The sequence below is a fragment of the Littorina saxatilis genome, linkage group LG7 (assembly GCF_037325665.1).
Source record: "Littorina saxatilis isolate snail1 linkage group LG7, US_GU_Lsax_2.0, whole genome shotgun sequence".
NCBI classification, from domain to species: Eukaryota; Metazoa; Mollusca; class Gastropoda; order Littorinimorpha; family Littorinidae; genus Littorina; species Littorina saxatilis.
In genome coordinates, this window is record NC_090251.1 from 21,816,353 (window position 1) to 21,821,959 (window position 5,607).

A 5,607-nucleotide genomic window follows, 5' to 3' on the forward strand; every position below is an offset into this window, starting at 1 on the left:
ACTGTGGATGTGTGTGTGTGTGTGTGTGTGTGTGTGCTTGTGTGTGTGTGTCAGTGTGTGAGTGTTTGTGTTCATGTGTGTAGCGGTGTGGGGGGGTCCTACTAATTGCCGTCCGGAACCGTCCGAAGCCGTCCGAAGCCGTCCGGAACCGTCCGGGGGCCGTCCGGAACCGTCCGGAGGCCGTCCGGAGCAGTCCGGAACCGTCCGGGGGCCGTCCGGAGCAGTCCCGGGGCCGTCCGGAGGCACACACATTTATACATAATCTTCTTGTGTGTACGTGTACATGCATGTGTGTGTGTGTGGGTGTAAGTGTGTGTGTGTGTGTGTGTGGGTGTAAGTGTGTGTGCATGCAGATCTTTCTCTCCCTATCGATCGGCACACACATTTATTCATAATCTTCTTGTGTGAGTGTGTGTGTGTGTGCGGCGGAGGCACACACATTCAGTATACATAATCTTCTTGTGTGTGTGTGTGTACATGCAAGTGTGTGTGTGTGTGGGTGTAAGTGTGTGTGCATGCAGATCTTTCTCTCTCTCTCTCTCTCGATCTCTCCACGGTTACTCAGGCATCATCCAACGCGCCCATCATCAGCGGAAGTCAGCTTCAACGATTGGAAGGAGCGAGTGGAACAATTCCTTGAGGAGGAGATAGATGAATGGACGAGACTGTCCAGAGTCCGTGCCAGCCTCAGAGGACTTGCAAAGGTGCAGACGAAAGAATGTTGTACAGGCGGAGACACTTTACAGTCCATCTACGGGACAACAAAAACGTACAGTAGAGGATTTGTACCTCGAATTCTGTCAGATGTCTACAACCAAAACAGAGACCCCAGCAGAGTTTCTCAGTGACTAGAATCTGTTATGATACTACATTAGGACTTTTAAACCCAAGACACATTAAAACATCGATTTCATTCATTCAGTATTTATTAAGATCTTCTTTATCTTTATCATATTTTCCGGGCCGTTGTGACTTGAACATCCTTTGCACATGAAATCCTGTTCAATCTCATCCATCTCTATGTATTGCTCCTTAGTGAGAACTTCACATAACGTATGAAACCACCTTTGGCATTTCCCACAAAAAACAGCATCTGTTTTGCATGATTTCTTGCAACAGCCACACGGCCATTGCTGTTGTCGACCCGGGCATCTTTGGCTTCAAGTGACAGCTAGGGTGTCTTTCGGACGTGGTTTCAAATGTTACAAAGAGACACACACAATCCGATATGTGCTCACCATTCAGTGACTCGATACAGGTGATGATCACCATTCACGGTGAGCACATATCGGATTGATGTTCATTAAACTCAGAGAGACAGAGACACAGAGACAGAGACAGAGACATAGAGATACTGGCAGACACATACACACACATACACAAGAAGATTAAATATATATTATTAGAGAATTTTGGTGATAAATGGATAAATAGAATCATATTTGTTTGTTTCAGAGAGAGAGAGAGATCGAGAGAGAGAGAGATAAAGATCTGCATGCACACACACTTACACTCACACACACACACACACACACACACACACACACACACTTACTCACAAGAAGATTATGAACTTAATGTGTGTGCCGATCGATAGAGAGAGAAAGATCTGCATGCACTCACACTTACACACACACACACGCACACTTGCATGTACACACACACACAAGAAGATTATGTATAAATGTGTGTGCCTCCGGACTGCTCCGGACGGCCCCCGGACGGTTCGAGAGAGATCGAAAGAGAGAGAGAGAAAGATCTGCATGCACACACACTTACATGTACACACACACACACACTTGCATGTACACACACACACACACACAAGAAGATTATGTATACTGAATGTCAGTGTGTGCCTCCGCACACACACACACACACACACTCACACAACTGAGAAGATTATGAATAAATGTGTGTGCCGATCGATAGGGAGAGAAAGATCTGCATGCACACGTCCACACTGCGACTTTCATGCTCGACGTGATGTGTTGTGCCCCAAAAGACATTCTTGTGCTGTGCTCTGTGAGAGGGATTTTCTTTGTGCTTAATATTATTTTGTTTGGACCTAGCTATTGATGTGTACATTGTTGTTAAACAGTTGTTTGTTGTATGTTTACCAGGGTTTGCTAGTGTGTGATAGGGTTCGTGTCCGTCTGAAGATGTTATAGTTTCTTTGTTAGTCCTGTGTTGACAACTCTTCGACAAGCGCTTAGAACTGTACCCACGGAATACGCGCTATATAAGCTTCATATTGATTGATTGATTGATTGACACTTACACCCACACACACACACACACACACACTGACACACACTTGCATGTACACATACACACAAGAAGATATTGTATAAATGTGTGTGCCTCCGGACGGCCACGGGACTGCTCACAGACCCCACACCGGACGGCTCCGGACAGTTCCGGACGGCTCCGGACGGCAATTAGTAGGACCGGTGTGGGGTCTGTGTGCGTGTCACAGGGGGTCATGGTGCCATAAGTCATGTAGGCTATATTGAAAGACGTGAATTAGAGCGGCCCAAAAGAAAAATCGACAAAAAATTTTTTTTTGCTGGTTTACTTGCCTCAGGCCTTTGGATTTCTGGTATTCAGTTGTGTGTCCTTTGCTCATTCAGACTGATACCGACTATAATGTGCGGCACTGAGAGAGTGCGCAAGTCTTCAAGAAGTGGATTTGCATCAGTTTCTATCAAATGACGACCGTGAAACTGAGCTACCTCCAGATTTGCGTTTGACTAATTCAGTGATGCTCGGGAAATGCGATTAGTAGTTGAATTTGAAGGTAAAACCATATATTTTCAATAATACAAATTAAGATGTCGGGACTGGGATGGTACAAAAATACTCTTGCTCTGTTTACTAGTCTGTCTTTAATACAACGGCTGTGGTAACGCACACGGTAAGAAGTACAGCATATTTGAATAAATAGTCCTCGTTTTCGATTTTTTTTTATTAACTATAGCACAGAAACAAAAGCTGTTGATTTTGTATTTACCGATTACGTTTCCATCCGATACATTTCTTTCTTTCTTTCTTTATTTGGTGTTTAACGTCGTTTTCAACCATTCAAGGTCATCCGATACATTCAAAGTCCGACTCAAAAATGATGTGTCAAAACAGCCGGCGAAATCACAATCGATAGTCTACCCCCTCAGTCGAATGAAAATTGACGCTCTCACTGAGACTTTCTACATCTATAGGGTTTATTATTCAATATTTCGCGCAACTCAAGCCATTTGAACAGTTATGAAATCTTCCCTTGGTTTCTTTTAGTCAGTCTTGTTGCTGTTCATGATTGAGGTTATTTAGCTTATCTCGTCTGTACAGTTTGGGAGGAAAGTGTCGGTTGTAAGTCAGTAAGTATTTTTTAAGTGCATATAATTATGCGTAATTTATTAATACAGAAATGTTATCTAATTTTAGGTGTATTTTAACATGCGAATTGTATTCATTTTAAGTTTAATGAAGGAAAGGGAGACGAGAGAGGAACAGAGAGAGAGAGAGAGGGTCGGTGTGTGAGTGTGTGTGTGTGTTATCTCCAAACATGATGCAAGCTTGGTAACCTAGTAAAATTTCAAGGTCACAGCGAGGTCCTTTTCAGGTTAAAAACAAAATGAGGGAATTTGTCATTTTCTCCAATGATTTTAAAACTATAGCTTTCAAACTTCTTACACTCCCATGTTATGATGACCTTCAGACATGACCCAAGCCTGGTTGACACATTGAATTTCAAAGTAACAGCGGGGTTTAAGTTCTGGTCAAACAATGAAAGCATCATTTTCTAGAACGTTTATGAAGCTAGATTGTTGAAAATTCACATGCTTATAGGTACAGTATTGATGATTTCTAGACATGGCCCAAATCGTGTTGATCTTATTCAAATTTCAAGATTACAAGGGGGTCAAGTTCAGTAATCGTTTTCTTGAATGTTTATGTAGTTGAATGCCAGACAATTTTGGAGTCGTATGACGTAAAATGAAGGTGAGTTGTACAGGCATTCCCTTTTCTTGTTTAAATTGACACTAGAGGAAACAGCAGTTCAAACAAGGGTGCCTGATGAGGAACGTTCGTTCCATTCACCTTCTTTCTTCTTGCCAGTTACAACAGAAAAAGGCATAACATCACCTGCCTGGAAGTGGAAAAAAATATTCTTTTTACCAGAACACTATCAGAAAAATTTGCATAGTACAAAAAGTGGGAAAAAACCCACATTACTTTATTTTGTGTACTTTCAAAGTTTGTTGAAGTGTTCTGGTGAAAAAAGAAAACTACAGGCAGGTGCACTCTAGTTTTGTATGTGTATGTTTCTTTATCTGTTCAGGCCATAATCTTCACAACATACATCACCCCCCACTGCACACACACACATACACACACACACACACACACACACATACACACACACACACACACACATAGTGACACAATAAACATCAGCAAAATAAAAAATCAAACATTTGGTTCTCTTTTGATACATGTTTGAATCATGGCAGATAATGAAATTCATTCAAATAAATTGTTTACAAAAGATTACAAATATATGAGGTGTTGCACTTTGATGAGTGTGTACTTCATAATAAAACAACAACAGTAACAAGATGATATAAAACAGAAAATTTAAAAACACACCTTGACACAACAACTGGGATCTTTATGACAGATTAAGGAATCACATTATGCTTGTATATTAAAAAACACACAAAAACATAATGATATTTGAGCATAAACATGCTATCAAGCTGTTACTGATTATTGCGGAAAACCACTCTTGAAACTAAAACCTACAACAGCAACAACAACAAAAGATAATAATGTTACAGAAAAAAGCAGTGATCTTAACCTCGCCTGTAAGACGTCAGCTGACGTCCTACGTAAAGTGCATCCCCAGTGCCTATAGGAGGTCCACTGACGTCCTCGTTTTATTCCGACTTTTCCTGCATCCGTATCTGGATCAAAAGTAGTAAGCTATCTTCAAACGGTTAGCGGAAACCGTTGGGATGGTTAAATTTAGAAGGAATTGCGTGGTATGTCATAGGGAAAGCCGTTTTTTTTTATTGCTGATATGCTGCTGGCTGCTTGGATAGGAGTTTCCCTACTGCAGCCATGTGGTTCTACACAGACAACGTACACCACTTTGCAAGCTCTGCAGCTGATTATTAGGAAGATGAGGGAACTAGTTCTGATATTGATTTGCAGTCAGATGATTCTTTAAAGCACGAGGATGATTGTGACAGTGAGTACGATGTTGATATGCGGCAGTTACTCGAGCGACTTGAACTTCAACAACCTGACGCTGTGCAGTCCGACTCGCAGGTAGAAAATGCAGAACCAACAGATTTCTAATTATCAATCACAGGTAACTAATGAAACAATACTATTCACAGTAGATGCAGTTTGAATCCAGATTCAGAATCCTCATTAATTTTCCTAAAAAAAACCCATATAACATGTACTAAGCTAACTTAAATAGTTTGTGTGCTAGAATCTTTTTTAAATTATTACCGTTCCAACCTAAAAAAATCCTGGCACTGGGTATGCACTTAATTAATTTTTTACTGGCAGCGAAAGGGTTAAAATTGCAGACTATAG